Source organism: Chenopodium album, chromosome 13 (genome assembly GCF_948465745.1).
Source record: "Chenopodium album chromosome 13, dcCheAlbu1.1, whole genome shotgun sequence".
Lineage (NCBI taxonomy): Eukaryota > Viridiplantae > Streptophyta > Magnoliopsida > Caryophyllales > Amaranthaceae > Chenopodium > Chenopodium album.
In genome coordinates, this window is record NC_137846.1 from 14,817,989 (window position 1) to 14,835,454 (window position 17,466).

Consider the following 17,466-nt stretch of genomic DNA (forward strand, 5'->3'; position numbering starts at 1 on the left):
TCTATCCAAAACTGACACCCTTCCACTATTTCCGCCATATCTTTTTATCTACAAAAGATTCTAATTTGATTCCAACTGTGTGGAAAGTAGACTTCAAGAGCTTTCCAACGACATATTATATGACTTATTTTGACTTCTCGATCAAAAGTTATGATAAAAAAAATCCGCAAAAAACTGTTTTATTGCGACCCGATAATTTTATCGCGCCGCGATATATTGCGCCACGATAGTCCTTATCTTGCCGCATCAAAAGGAATTTTATTCCGATACGAATTCTTACTCTTTCCTAATCGTTTTCGGATGTTTTTCTCTATAAATAGGGTCGTATTTCCCCGTTTCAATCACCAACAATCATCTAATTCTTTCTCTTTTTAAGCTAGAAGCTTATTCTTTCCTTCTCTCTCTTGATTTCTAGGCCTAGCCTTTTCAAAATACAATACCGCATTCACAAGACTTAGACACACATAGCCAAGCTCGAAGTTGCCTTCGCCCTAGACGTGAAAGGTTGATAATTTCTGAGGGTTTGGTCCCAAATCCCTATTTCAATTATTTAAATTAATTGTTTGATTTAATATTTTTTATTGAAGTTACTAACGTGTGTATTGTTTTGATAGAAAGAGATACGAGGCACAAAGTAAGTAATTTTATTGTTTTATTTTGTAGAAAGCATGTTTAGATTATTTTAATTCCTAGTGTCATGTTAGGACGTTATTTATTGCTTTCTAGTATCATGATTAGGTTGCTTCCTATTTCTTCTATCATGCTAGTATTATGTTAGGGTTAAAGCTTTGATTTTTAATGTTTAGTGACCTGCTAGGATTTGTTATTAATCTTGTTAGTATCATGCCTAGGATCTTGCTAATAATATTATTTTGCTTTGAGATTGAATATTATTATGATGATGATTTGTTGTCAATATTATGTTGCTTGATTATTATTGTTATTGCTTGATCACGCCCTCTCTTGCATGTTTAAAGGGAATTTGTACTTGAAATCACACTTAATAAGATAATTAATAATTTTATTTAGGCTAATGTGATTTTAATTCAAGTGATCGTCAATAATAGATTTATTTGTGCATTAATATTCAACCAACATAGACTAAACAGGTTTAAGGTTAATATATTGATTGTATGTTAGTCAGAAAGCGCACATGAAAATAAGAAGAATAAAGTAGAGGCCTATTTTTAAGGCAGGTTCAATCTCTTTAGGTTGGATTTGTACCTTCATCCCCGAATATCCAGTCATGGTTCTAGACCACTATGGAATTAGCGATCTCATGGATCGTGAAGGGGTGTAACCTTCACCCTGTGAACGGTTTACAAGTTCCTAAAACTTGTTGGCGATTCTTTTGCTCTAGCTTCCTTCCCTTTGGGCGCCACCATGCTTAAGTGTATGATCACAGTGGGACTCAAGTGTGGGATGCTTGAAATATTCCCTACACCTACAATGCTTGATTTTAGTAAATTTTATAAAGAATTAGGCCTTATTCATTTCATCTTATTCAAAATAATATTACGGAGTAAGTAAAAAGTATAAGCTCGTTAAAATTAATTTCAATTTAGTAAAAATAAGTCAATTTTAATAATGGTTTTTTCACCATATACCCCTGAGTTTTTTGTTTATTCACCATATACCCCCTGAAATTTTTCAAATTCACCATATACCCCTAACTTGTTACAAAAATTCATCATATACTCCTAATGACAACAACATAAGTGAAATTTGGTTAATTATACATCGTAACCACTTTATATCTCTTCCGGTCTTCCCCCATCCCCAGAATTACTCCTCTCCTTTTCTCCAACCCTTGAAACCACTCCAAATCTCCATAATTATATCTGTATGATTGATTTTGAGGATGAGAAAAGGAAATTTGAGGTGGGAAAAAGAAATGTGGGTGATTTAGGGGGTAGAGGAATGTATTTAGGATGGTTTTGGGTCATAATTAACCCTAATTACTGACGAAGTTTACTATCATTAGTCATATAGGGTATATGGTGTATTTTTGTTAAAACTCAGAAGTATATGGTAGAGGTGATCAACAATGGCTCAGCCCGCTAACCCGGCCAGAAAATAGGGTGGGTTTGGCAAGCCAAAAAACAATTTTTTAGTTAAAAGCCCGAACCCGGCCCAAAAACCCATTTTGGCCCGACAAGTCCGTCACTTTTGGGCGGGTTTGGGCATGACATTTGATATTAAGGCCCGGCCCAGTCCGAATCAGGAGTATATGGTGAAAAGGCCGTTTAATATAAGTAAATTTAAAGAGCATATATGATTTTTATTTTATTTTTGACAACAACTGAATATATATTTTAAATCAGAGTTTACAAAATATGAAACATGAAATAAAGCTTACCACTACATGGCTTTCAATATTCACAAACTATTGGGTGCGGAAAGTTTGTGCGGCGATCGAAACAATGAAGTTATATAATTGCGATGCACCTCACTCCTTTTCTTCCCTTCAATTTCTCTCTCCTCTACTATCCTCCTTTTTACTCTACTTCATTACCAGACCCTCCATTTTCTCTCTCCTCTCTCTTCCTACAATGCTCCGATTTTGATTTCTCCGGTAACAAACGTTAGTTCCGAAGAAGTAGTCCGGTGCGGGTGCCGAAGACGGAGTTCGGAAGCAGCCACAAAAGCATCACCAATTTCTTTGAAAATTCATCATTATTTGAACGAATTCAACCTCAACAAATTGTGACTTTTTTTAATAATTGATTTAATTCATAATTATTTTCAAGCTGTGTGATAATTTCGATTTTTTTTTCTAAATGAGTTAGTTGTTGAATGGCTGGACTGTTTAAAATATGAGAAATTGACAATTTTGTATGAAAAGAAAAATGAATAAATCTTTTCTAGCCATTTTTAAATTTGATGGATAATAATGGAGGTAAAATTGCAATTGATACTGTGATTAATTAGCCACATGAAATGATTAATTGTATAGATGATATCATTCATTGCCTGGCTGATATCATCTATAAGTCGGATGATATCCTCTATAGCCGGATGTGATATCATGTATCACTAGTAGAAAATAGCATTTTAGCACCAGTTCAAAACCGGCTTATCCCACCGGTTTTGAACCGGTGCTTATTTGAGGGTTGCCAAAACCAAATATTTTTGCCACCGGTTCAAAACCAGTGGGAAAAGTGCACAACAGCACTGGTTAACCGGTGCTCATCTTTGGTTATTAGCACCGGTTAACCGGTGCCCTTAATGTCCCAAAAATTTTTATAAATTTTTATTATTTATTTATTTTTTTATTTCATTGCTTTTTTCACTTGAATTTATCTCCAAACTATACCACCGGCCCACACCACCACCACCCCCCACCATCAGCCCACAAACTGTACCACCAGCCCCGTACCACCACCCACTACCCAACCTTCACCAGCCCCGTACCACCATCCACTACCCAACCTCCACCAGAACCCCTACCCACCTAACCCACTACCCAACTTGTACCACCAGCCCTGTACCACCACCCACTACCAACCTCCACCAAAACCCCCTACCCACCTAACCCTAACCTACAACCCAAATGAGCTCAGATCTACAACCCCAACCCTAACAAATTCGGTCAAACCAAAGCAAACCATCCCACCACCCACCTAAAACCATCGCCTCCGCAAATCACAACCCAAAAATTAACAAAAACAGAAAAATTAACGCAAACCAAAGCAAAGCACCCACTACAACCCACCTAAACCTAACATCGACCTAGACCCACCCACCACAACCCTCCGAAAACTAAGACGGAACACCACCCTAACCCTAACCCTTACCCCAAACACAAACCACCCTCCACCACCACAATTTAACCATACATCACCATCAAATATAAAAAAAATATATAATCTCAGAAAACAAAATAAAAGAAAGAAAAAAGAGAACTTACCACGAATTCCACCAAAACCCCCGAAATTTGCTTGAATTTGGGTTTTAAAGGTCAAATTCGACCATAGAGTTTTCATGGTCGAATTTGACCTGAAAACCTTTGGTTTCATCACTAGGAGAGAACAAGTGCGAAAGAGGTTGTAACACCCCCAAATCTCCCTCTACGGAAATACTAGTATAATACGTATAATTATACCGTAGAGATAGACTTAGGCGTATTACCGCCGCGTGATTACGCAAGGCTACTCATCTTACTAAAAATAACAATACTTTGCAGCGGAAACTTCAATACTCTTCTTTATTAATAATAACCATAAATAGTAACCAAAGTTATGAGTACTTAAAATAGATACAAGACCAAATTCCTAATTTAGTGAAAACCAATCCCGGGACTCCAATGCATCATTTATTGACTCCAACCTGAAAATAAGCAACACTGCTCACCATTACGGTAAACAGGGCGAACCAAAACAAATAAGAAGTACGGGTTAGCAAAATATGCTAAGTACGATAAGTGCAAGATAATTAAACTCAATTTATTCGCAAACATGCTTTAAAACCAATTTCCAATAAATGATCCAATAATTCCAAACTCATGGTTTAAAACCAATTCTCAATAATTCCAATATCAATAATCAATAAAACCAATTCCAATTATTTAAAACCAATTCCTTATATTAAAACCAATTCCTCTCCCAAGTGTGCACACCCCCCAAGCTAGTCTCCTTATATTACAAGGCTATTCTTGAGGAAAGACTAGGTCATACAAAGTCCATAGTCTTATCAATAAACCAAATCCGCATAGTGGGATTACTAACATGCTTATAAAGCATAAATAATAATAAATCCATGATTCAATAAATCCTCTTTTAAATCCAATAATTCAACCTTTAATAATAATAATTCAAACTTCTTTTAATAAATTCAACATGCTTTTAAAATCAATCCTTTTTAAACATGAATAATAAATTAATTAATCAAAACATGTAATAAAAATTCCTACTCCAATTTAATTATTAAAACCAATCCTTTAAACATACTTTTAATTCATAAACCATAATTCAATTCAATTTAATTCAATTCATCATTCAAACATGTCATTCAAACCGATCACTTTCAAGGTATCTAGCCACCTAACGTACCTTGATCTCCACTTAGCCAACAACACTTCAAAAGAACTCTCAAGTAGTTTGATCAAAAACACCCTACAAATAAATATAACCTTAATCAATATAAGGTTAACAAATAATCACAAATAATTAAATTAAACCCTCCCAACTATATGTACATGAACCTCTTAAATTAATTCAACATGAATATTATTAAAACATGATTTTATATAATTAAAACTACTCATAATAATTTCATATTAATCTCCCATAATAATAATAATAATAATAATAATTGAATAAAAGAAAAGGAGAAGAAAAGAATTGGATTTGCGCAGGAAATAATAGGCAGAACTTTCAGAGGCTATAACTCCTTCAATATAGCTCCGAATTGAGTGATTCTTGAGCCTAACCTCAAGGATTTTTCGAGAGGAACAACCTTCTGTGAAATGTCACTACCCCAAAAACTGACCAGAAGTGCCCGAAAATTGGCTTCAAAGATGGACGGGATGATTTGTGTAAAATTGAGGAGAAGAAAAGAAGAGAATTTGTGTGAAGAATGTGAGAGGTATGAAGGGGTATTTATAGGCTAGTATGTGCATGAATTATGGTAGGAAAATGTAGGAATAATTATGGTAATTAGGGTTTAAGAGATTACTTGGAGAAGTAAGCAAAGATTTAAGGAAAGTTTTGATATTTGAAGGGATTGTGTATAATTGAATATGGAAGGTATGTATGCCATGAAAAATATTAAGGAAGTTGGAATTGCTTGGGGAATAATTAAGAAGAATGAATGGAAACAAAATATAATAATTGGATATCAAAAAGATGGAGAATTAGAATTATGGAAAATAGGAGATTTTAGGGAGATAATTAAAAATACAATTTACCAAAATATTTTCCCAAAATCTTTATGGGATGGCCGAAATTATTGAGCTTTCCTAAGCTCATATTTTCAGCCTTCCTATTTAGTATTTAGGAATATATTTTGCTCGTTTTAAGGAATTAAAAATAATTGTGTATATAATATATATTGTAATAAATAATTAAATAATAAAATACCAAATATTTACCAAATAATTTAACTTATAAAATCAGATTTTATACATAAGAAAATCTGAAATTATTAGCTAAATAAATTATATTTTCGGACTTATTAAAATAATAATAAAATATAGCTTTTGCCTTAATTAAAATATCCGAAATATATAAATAATCCGGTTTTTAAAATAGGATAAATGGATAATAAATCTTATCCAAAATAATGATTAGTTTTCAAAATACTTTTGGCGCCAAAATTCAAATATTATTTTGGCTCCAAATAATAAATTTACTAAAATACCCTTTTTATAAAATAATTCCTAATTAATAATTAGGAAAATACGTATGAAAATACGGGGTATTACAGTCTACCCCCCTTAAAATAAGTTTCGACCCGAAACTTGGTCAAAAGAAACGAAGATCATTTTGAAATTATTGGTTCATGCACATCCTAACTTGACTCAAGACTCCAACTCAACTCAAATAAGACTCGAAATAACTCAAAAATGACTCGAAAAGTTGACGCGCGAAACTCTATCGCCCTCTACCCCCCTTAAAAGGAGTTACGTCCCCGTAACTCGACCACTAACCTTAGGCAAACAGTTCTGGGTAACGTTTCCTCATATCAGCCTCAGCTTCCCATGTAGCCTCTTCAGTTTTCTGATTTGACCACAATACTTTCACAATGCTCACATCCTTGTTCCTTGTGCTCCTGACCTTAGAGTCAAGAATCTTTACCGGTCTTTCCTCATAAGTCAAATTCTCATCCATCTCAATGGTTTCTGGTTGTAACACATGTGTCACATCAGGAATATACTTTCGAATTTGGCTCACATGGAACACATTGTGAACCCTTTCAAGCTCGTTAGGCAAATCCAACTTATAAGCCACTTTCCCCACTTTCTGAATGATCTCATAAGGCCCTATGTACTTTGGGCTTAATTTTCCTTTCTTCCCGAACCTCATCACACCTTTCATGGGTGAGATCTTTAACAAAACCTTCTCTCCTACTTCATATTCCACTTCCCTCCTTTTCAAATCAGCATAACTTTTCTGTCGATCTTGGGCTGCCTTAATCTTTTCTTGGATCAACTTGACCTGCTTCACCATATCCTCAATCATTTCTTGTCCAAGTACCATAGTTTCACTTATATCATTCCAACATACTGGGCTTCTACACTTTCGACCATACAAAGCTTCAAACGGTGCCATCCCAATGCTTGCATGGTAACTGTTGTTGTATGAGAACTCTATCAAATCCAAGTGGTCTTCCCAAGACCCTTGATACTCCATCACACAAGCTCTTAACATGTCCTCCAATGTCTGAATCGTTCTTTCTGTCTGACCATCTGTCGCAGGATGAAATGCTGTTCTCATTAACAACTTAGTTCCCATCGCCTTTTGTAAACTTTGCCAAAAGTTAGACAAAAACCTTGAATCTCTATCCGAAATGATATCCGTGGGTACCCCATGGTACTTCACCACAAACTTCACATAAGCTCTTCCCAACTGATCCATGGTCCAAGTACTTCTCATGGGTATGAACGCTGCTGACTTCGTCAACCTGTCCACTATTACCCAAATAGTGTCATTCCCTGCCTTGGTCTTTGGCAAAGCTCCCACAAAATCCATAGAAATCGAATCTCATTTCCACTTGGGCACCTCCAAGGATTGGACCTTTCCTTGAGGCCTACGATGCTCTATCTTCACCTTCTGACATGTCAAACATTTAGCCACAAATTCAGCCACTTCTTTCTTCATATTGGGCCACCAAAAAGTCTTCTTCATGTCCTTATACAACTTATCCCCTCCAGGATGCATTGAATAAGGAGAATTATGGGCTTCTTCCATCAATCTTTGCTTCAAATCACTACGATTCTGAGGCACACACCATCTTCCCTTAAAACGAATACTTCCTTCATCACCAATGGTGAAATCCAACACTTGCCCTTCATCAATCTTCTTCTTAATTGCTTTTAATTTCTCATCTTCCAATTGACTATCCCTTATCTCATCATAAATGGATGGTTGAACCACCAAGGCATTCAACATCCTAGCCACTTCACCATGTTCCATCACCTCCAAGTTCAACTTCTGAAATTCCACACACAACTGATCTGGAACTACCATCACATTCACCGTATGTTCTGACTTTCTACTCAAAGCATCTGCCACCACATTAGCCTTTCCCTCATGATACTGAATATCCAATGTATAATCACTCATGTACTCCAACCACCGTCTCTGTCTCCCATTCAAGTGCGTCTGGGTGAAAATGTACTTCAAACTCTTATGATCCGTGAAAATCCTACAAGTCACCCCATACAAGTAATGTCTCCAAATCTTCAAGGCAAACACTATTGCAGCTAACTCCAAATCATGGGTTGGGTAATTCCCTTCGTGAATCTTCAACTGTCTCGAGGCATACGCAATCACCCTTCGATTCTGCATCAACACACATCCCAATCCCAACCTCGATGCATCACTATACACGTCATATAGATCACTCCCATCCGGCAAAGCCAGCACAGGTGCTGTGGTTAACCTTTCTTTCAAGATCTTAAATGCCTCCTCACACTCTTGGGTCCATGAGAACTTATGGTCCTTTTTCATCAAACTTGTCATGGGCTTCGCGATCCTTGAAAAATCCTTCACAAACCTTCTGTAATAGCCTGCTAAACCCAAGAAACTCCTTACATCCGACACATTCTTTGGGGTTGGCCAATCACTCACAGCTCGAATCTTGCTTGGGTCCACCGAAACTCCGTCCTTGGAAATCACATGGCCCAAAAATGCTACTTTCTCCAACCAAAACTCACACTTAGATAACTTGGCATACAACTGATGTTCTCTTAAACATGACAACACTTGTCTCAAATGCTCCTTATGCTCTTCTTCATCCTTTGAATATATCAAAATATCATCAATAAACACCACTACAAACTTGTCCAAGTATGGCCTGAAAATCCTATGCATCAAGTCCATGAACACTGCAGGTACATTGGTCAAACCAAATGGCATAACTGTGAACTCATAATGACCATAACGGGTCCTGAAAGCACTTTTTGCAATATCTTGCTCTGCAATTCTCAACTGGTGATAACCCGATCTCAAATCTATCTTTGAGAACACCCCTGCTCCTTTCAACTGGTCAAACAAATCATCGATCCTTGGTAAGGGATACTTATTCTTCACCGTCACCTTGTTCAACTCTCGGTAATCAATACACAACCTCATACTTCCATCTTTCTTCTTCACAAACAATACTGGGGCTCCCCAAGGTGATGAACTAGGCCTAATATAACCTTTTTCCAACAAATCATCCAACTGGGTCTTCAACTCCCTCAACTCAGCTGGAGCCATCCTATATGGAGCCTTAGAAATAGGTCCAGTTCCAGGCACTAGATCGATAGTGAACTCAACATCCCTCACTGGTGGCATACCAGGAATCTCATCCGGAAACACATCTGGAAATTCTTCCACAACAGGAATACCCTCTTCACCTTTCTTTTCCTCACTTTCAACCTCTTGAACACTACACAAAAACAAAGGACAACCCTTCTTAACCAGCTTTTGTAGTTGCATTGCCGACACAATTCTCAACCCTGAGCTTTTCCCTTCCTTTTTATACACCACTTTGGTCTTACTTGGGCTAGTCAAGGTGACCTTTTCAGCCGCACAATCAATTTTTGCTTCATACTTTCCCAACCAATCCATACCCAGAATCACATCAAAGTCATTTAGGTCAAACTCGATCAAATCAGCCAGAAACTCTACCCCAGAGATGGAAATAGGCACACTCAAAAATAATCTCGAACAACTCCTCACTTCCCCAGACGGAATAGACACATCTAGAGAAACTGACTCAGGACTCTCTAACCCGAGACTCCCAACTACTTTCTTAGAAATAAAAGAATGCGACGCCCCTGAATCAAACAAGACTTTCACAGGAGAAGAACTTATAAAGAAAACACCAATTACCACATCATTAGCAGACTCAGCCTGCCGACTATTCATCACGAACACACGACCCTTTGGGGCACCTCCCGCACCGCTACTGGTTCCAGCCTTGGTTGTAGGTCCACTAGACTGAGGTGGTTTACTAGGTGCACTAGACTCTTTCACCTTCCCAGACTTAACATCAGCTTCCTTCTTGAAACACTCATACTCACGGTGTCCCAACTTCTGACAGTAACGACAAGTTACCGGGTTTCCCTCACAGTCCTTCCCTGGGTGGTCTTTCTCACACCTCTTGCAGAAATACTTCCTCTTGGGTTTCTCACCCCTTTGGTTCCCATTCCCTTTATGGTTGGATGGCTGTCCCCCATTCCCCTTCCCAAAGTTCCCTTTGTTGTCCCTCCTATCTCCAGAATTCCCTTGGTAATTCCCATTGGGCTTGTGCCTCTTTTCACCCCCGTGAAAAGAGTCTGGGTTCTTCCTTTTCTCTCCCGCCTGCTCCATCTCCCTCCCCTTAATTCCGTACAGATGGGCTGCATGGCCATAGACTTCATCTAGGGTCTCAAAAGTCACTCCCCCTAGCTTCCCTTGGAGGGTCAAGGTTAGGCCTTGCTCAAATCTTTGAGCCTTAATGGTTTCAGTAGGGACTACTTCCGGGGCAAACCTCATCAACTCAATGAACTTGTTGTAGTATTCACTAATTGACATGTTTCCCATTCTTAGGTTGGTAAACTCCATACACTTCTGCTTTCTAAGGTAGGAAGGGTAAAACTTCTCCCTCAAGGCTTCCTTGAACTCATCCCACCCAAAGTTTGGTCTTTTCATCAACTCATCCTTTCTTTGGGCCCACCATAAGTCAGCTTCCTCCCTCAAGTAGTAAACCCCATTGTTCACCCTCAGCTCGCTTGGGCAATTGATAGCATCAAACAGTTTGTCAAACTCCCTAATCCAATTTTCAAGGCTGGCTGGGTCCTCTTTTCCCAAGTAAACAGGTGGTTTAGCTGCAGCTACCCTCTTAAAGACTTCACTATAGGCATCAAGCTCAGGATTTCGGTGTTCCCTGTTCACCACCTTCGTGATGTTCTCAGTAATTTGGGTCAACTGCTTAAGGACCTTTCCAACTTTGGAACCAGTGCGCTTACTCCTTAAATGTTCCCTCATTCTTGGAGACATAATTCCTGGGTATGATTATTACACTTGGAAATCAAAACAAATTCTACTCATACAAGCATTTAATTCACTTAATAACATAGAGAAAAATTTAATAAAATAACTTTCATATCATTAATAATTAATGAGAAGTACATCTTTTTCCATCTAGGCAATTATTCAAAGCAATAACATAGTCATAATCTAATTATTCAAATAGCACTTTCAGCATAGCCATCTTCAACTGGATCATAATCAGGATCCTCTCGCCTATCACTTGGTTCAGTTATAAAGGTAGGGTTGTAATCACTGTAGTTTGGGGTACGGCCTGATGAATTTGACCCAGATTCACTTTGGTTGTTGTCCGGGCCAGGGTTATAGCTTGGACTTTTAGTTGGGCTCACAAGAAGTTGGCTTGAAGAAGCAATGTGTTTTTGGGCTTTTGAGCATGAGGCTTTCTCCTTGGCAACTTGTGTACAGGTTCTGGGCCTTTTAGCAATGTGGAATTGGGCTTTTGGGCTAGAATGTTTTGAAGATTCAGAGCTCGAAGATTGGCTAAGAGAACGGTAATGCTTGCTCCTACCAAGAGGTGGTACAGACTCATCACTAGATTCCACATACTCATGCCGCTTCTTTGGGTATGAAAAAGGTACTTGGGCATTTAAGAAGTACATTTGGTCATCAGGTCTAAAGGTGCGGTCTTTTGGGATAGTGGGTATATTCACAACTTTCCTCTTAGGTTCATACTTGCGCTCCACATAGTGCAAGTCCCTCTTAAAACTAGACATGGTTGCTAACCACTTCCCTTCATGATGGTGTTTCTCATTCCACATTGTTCCATCTTCCTTGATCACATCCCCATATTTGTCAAAAAGAGGTTGGTATTTCTCAATTCTAGGCAAATGGGCCAAGGCTAGAAGAACCATCCAAGGTTGTTGGGTCAAGGCTTCCTCACCATTCTCCTCATAAAGGGTCAAAGCCAAAGTACAAATTCCAGTTATGAAATCACTAACTGTGACTCCACTATCTTTCAAGTAATGAATATCAAAATATTTGTGTCTCATTCCATCAATCATTTCCATCTGTTTCACACACACATGCAAAACAATTAATTAAGTGTCAAATCACACAAACAATCCAATTCAAAATCCATTTGCAATAAGCAATTCACAACTCAACCAAGCATAACTCAAGATTACCCAACCATGGGTAATGACTCAAAATTTCGGACCTCTTGACCAAACCCTAGGGTGTTTTAACACCAACTTTAATGCACACATAATCGCATACTCAAGTTTCAAATAATTTCAATTCTTTTTATTTTCGAAAATAATAAATATGTACTTGAATCAAGATTAAAGGACGGTCAAGCCCGCATCTCCCAGGAAAGTTACCTACGACGTTGAGGAGAGCCTTTCCTAGACAGAGAGACGTACCCATTATAGGCCTCCGTAGAGAACTCGAGCATCCTTTTCTCCCTCATCTTTCCACAAATAGGAAAATAGTTTTTAAGTAAAATAAAGCTTTTCACTCACGCACAAATGCGAAACTCTATCTATCCTATATGCCCCTTAAGTCTACCCACAATTTTTATTACTATTCCCATTTTAATCTTTTTAGGACCTTGAAAACTGATACCACTTTGTAACACCCCCAAATCTCCCTCTACGGAAATACTAGTATAATACGTATAATTATACCGTAGAGATAGACTTAGGCGTATTACCGCCGCGTGATTACGCAAGGCTACTCATCTTACTAAAAATAACAATACTTTGCAGCGGAAACTTCAATACTCTTCTTTATTAATAATAACCATAAATAGTAACCAAAGTTATGAGTACTTAAAATAGATACAAGACCAAATTCCTAATTTAGTGAAAACCAATCCCGGGACTCCAATGCATCATTTATTGACTCCAACCTGAAAATAAGCAACACTGCTCACCATTACGGTAAACAGGGCGAACCAAAACAAATAAGAAGTACGGGTTAGCAAAATATGCTAAGTACGATAAGTGCAAGATAATTAAACTCAATTTATTCGCAAACATGCTTTAAAACCAATTTCCAATAAATGATCCAATAATTCCAAACTCATGGTTTAAAACCAATTCTCAATAATTCCAATATCAATAATCAATAAAACCAATTCCAATTATTTAAAACCAATTCCTTATATTAAAACCAATTCCTCTCCCAAGTGTGCACACCCCCCAAGCTAGTCTCCTTATATTACAAGGCTATTCTTGAGGAAAGACTAGGTCATACAAAGTCCATAGTCTTATCAATAAACCAAATCCGCATAGTGGGATTACTAACATGCTTATAAAGCATAAATAATAATAAATCCATGATTCAATAAATCCTCTTTTAAATCCAATAATTCAACCTTTAATAATAATAATTCAAACTTCTTTTAATAAATTCAACATGCTTTTAAAATCAATCCTTTTTAAACATGAATAATAAATTAATTAATCAAAACATGTAATAAAAATTCCTACTCCAATTTAATTATTAAAACCAATCCTTTAAACATACTTTTAATTCATAAACCATAATTCAATTCAATTTAATTCAATTCATCATTCAAACATGTCATTCAAACCGATCACTTTCAAGGTATCTAGCCACCTAACGTACCTTGATCTCCACTTAGCCAACAACACTTCAAAAGAACTCTCAAGTAGTTTGATCAAAAACACCCTACAAATAAATATAACCTTAATCAATATAAGGTTAACAAATAATCACAAATAATTAAATTAAACCCTCCCAACTATATGTACATGAACCTCTTAAATTAATTCAACATGAATATTATTAAAACATGATTTTATATAATTAAAACTACTCATAATAATTTCATATTAATCTCCCATAATAATAATAATAATAATAATAATTGAATAAAAGAAAAGGAGAAGAAAAGAATTGGATTTGCGCAGGAAATAATAGGCAGAACTTTCAGAGGCTATAACTCCTTCAATATAGCTCCGAATTGAGTGATTCTTGAGCCTAACCTCAAGGATTTTTCGAGAGGAACAACCTTCTGTGAAATGTCACTACCCCAAAAACTGACCAGAAGTGCCCGAAAATTGGCTTCAAAGATGGACGGGATGATTTGTGTAAAATTGAGGAGAAGAAAAGAAGAGAATTTGTGTGAAGAATGTGAGAGGTATGAAGGGGTATTTATAGGCTAGTATGTGCATGAATTATGGTAGGAAAATGTAGGAATAATTATGGTAATTAGGGTTTAAGAGATTACTTGGAGAAGTAAGCAAAGATTTAAGGAAAGTTTTGATATTTGAAGGGATTGTGTATAATTGAATATGGAAGGTATGTATGCCATGAAAAATATTAAGGAAGTTGGAATTGCTTGGGGAATAATTAAGAAGAATGAATGGAAACAAAATATAATAATTGGATATCAAAAAGATGGAGAATTAGAATTATGGAAAATAGGAGATTTTAGGGAGATAATTAAAAATACAATTTACCAAAATATTTTCCCAAAATCTTTATGGGATGGCCGAAATTATTGAGCTTTCCTAAGCTCATATTTTCAGCCTTCCTATTTAGTATTTAGGAATATATTTTGCTCGTTTTAAGGAATTAAAAATAATTGTGTATATAATATATATTGTAATAAATAATTAAATAATAAAATACCAAATATTTACCAAATAATTTAACTTATAAAATCAGATTTTATACATAAGAAAATCTGAAATTATTAGCTAAATAAATTATATTTTCGGAATTATTAAAATAATAATAAAATATAGCTTTTGCCTTAATTAAAATATCCGAAATATATAAATAATCCGGTTTTTAAAATAGGATAAATGGATAATAAATCTTATCCAAAATAATGATTAGTTTTCAAAATACTTTTGGCGCCAAAATTCAAATATTATTTTGGCTCCAAATAATAAATTTACTAAAATACCCTTTTTATAAAATAATTCCTAATTAATAATTAGGAAAATACGTATGAAAATACGGGGTATTACAGAGGTGTTGTTGTTGATGTCGGTCTTGGTGGTGTTGTTGTTGCGGAGATGGTTAGTGGCGGTGGTAGTGGTGGTCGAAAGAGGGGAAAGAAGAGGATAGAAGGAGAAGATGAAAGAGAAGAAGAACGAGAAGGAGAACGAGAGAGCAGAGAACGAGAAGGGAGAGAGAGAGAGGAAGAGGAGGGAGGGGAGAGAGGAGAGAGAAGAGGAAGAGGCTGGGAGATATAAGGTGGTTTATATATGAAGAAGAATTAAAGGGGTTTGTTTTTTTTTAAGAATTCCCATCGGTTCAAACCGGTGGCATTTCCTTAATTTGGCACCGGTTTGGTTTGAACCAGTGACATTTCTATTATACTAAATCCCGCCCATTTTTTTCCCCAACGGTTTTTAAAAACCAGTGGCCTTTACTCGGTGCCCAATTATAATCTTCTTCTAGTGTATATCAACCAATAAAGTACAAATATCAACTAACAAAATAAAGGAACATATATCAGCCAACTAATGTATTATATCGGCCAACATTAGGTAATATCAGACATTAATAAAATCATATCAGCCAACAAAAAGAACATATTAGCAAACAAAAGATACATATCAGGTATCAGCCAACAAAAGGATAAAATAAAAAAACAAAAGCAACATATAAGCTAACAAAATGAAACATATAAGCCAGCAAAATAAAGATATCATCCAACTAAAGAAACGTATCAACTAATATGGTTTTTTGGTTTGTAAGCATGTCACACGTAATTATGTGTATGGCAGTCCGCACACAATACCTTCTCTTTAATATTTAAACCTTTACAACTTTACACTAAAAACAACATTACATAATTGGGGTTGGGCGGACACATTGCAGATGAGGACCTCTTTATAGGCCAAGGAGTAGATACATATTTCGAAACACAAAGAGAGCGATTGAGAGTATCGAAACTGTTCGACCACGGTTTGATCTACCTTACTCAAACAGGTCACTTGGACACGTGACCTTTCATACATAAATTGTTCTTGTTGGCAAGAAAGCTTTGACAACATCGAGACCCGAGAAACCCTAAAACTAAGTGTAATACCCCTCATGATCGCTTTATACGGATTTATACTACTCATATTAACAAGATGCATCTTCCTTTTAGGGAGATCATATATTAAGTTACTTCTCAGTTAAGCGTGCTTGGCTGGGAGTAGTCTTAGGATGGGTGACCTCTGGGAATTTTTCTCGGGGTGGGCATTAGTGAGGACAAAATGCATCAAAAGGACTTGTGTTGGTCTATGGGGACGATTGTTGGCCCTTGATGCGCATTTCGTGACAATAGGCCCGTTGCTAATTTGTTTGGGATCGGGGTGTTACACTAAGTTTGGTCGCCTGCTTCAGATAGCAATTTTCAAGAGTAATGATCACGATGATCACTACAAAGGGAAAATAAAGACAACAATGATCATTCCAACAAACCACAAAGTTCACCCTAGCCATGGTCAACTTCTTGTTCGTCCCCCAAACAACAATAACACTTGTTAACTCTCTCACCACTACAACAAAACCAAAAGCCTTAACAAATGATTCAAACTCCCTCTGCACACAACCCTCTAAGAAACGACGATAGCTAATACAACTAGAAAAAAAATACAACAAAAAGGCTAATATAAACCATAAAGAAATTAATAAAGTAAAGTAAACCTTGATTAACACAAAGAAAAAACATAATTACGTAAAAAGAACAAACCAAAGAGCACCCTTCGGACCTAAAATCCAAAACCACAAAAGCAAAGAACCTCAAAACCCTAGCCCTAACTTTACCAATTTCGTCACAAACCACTCCTGGCGGCGGTGTTAGGCCTAGCCTCAAGCGCAAGGACCCATGAAACCCTAACCTTAATTTTATCGGTTCTGTCACTGTCAAATTACTAATGACCTATGATGGCAGCGTTCTTTATCATATTTGTTCTCCACCATCGAAAACCACTCCCTCCACACACCTAACCACTATATAACCACCCTTCCACCATCGAGAAAATCACTCACCCACTACCAAAACAACCCACCTACCCCTAAAATTACCCTATTTTTCTCAAGGACAATCCTAATATCATAAAAAACATGCCACTTCAAATAGAGGAATATAAATACAGAAAGGGGGAGAAGGATACGATGAGAATAATGGTGGAATCGGAGGAAAAAAGGAAAGTAGCGGCGATGGAGAGTGAAGAGAAGCCAGTGATGTAAGCATGGAAAAGAGACAGTGTGAGAGTTAAAATGAGGTCAAAAATGGAAATGTGAGTCAAAG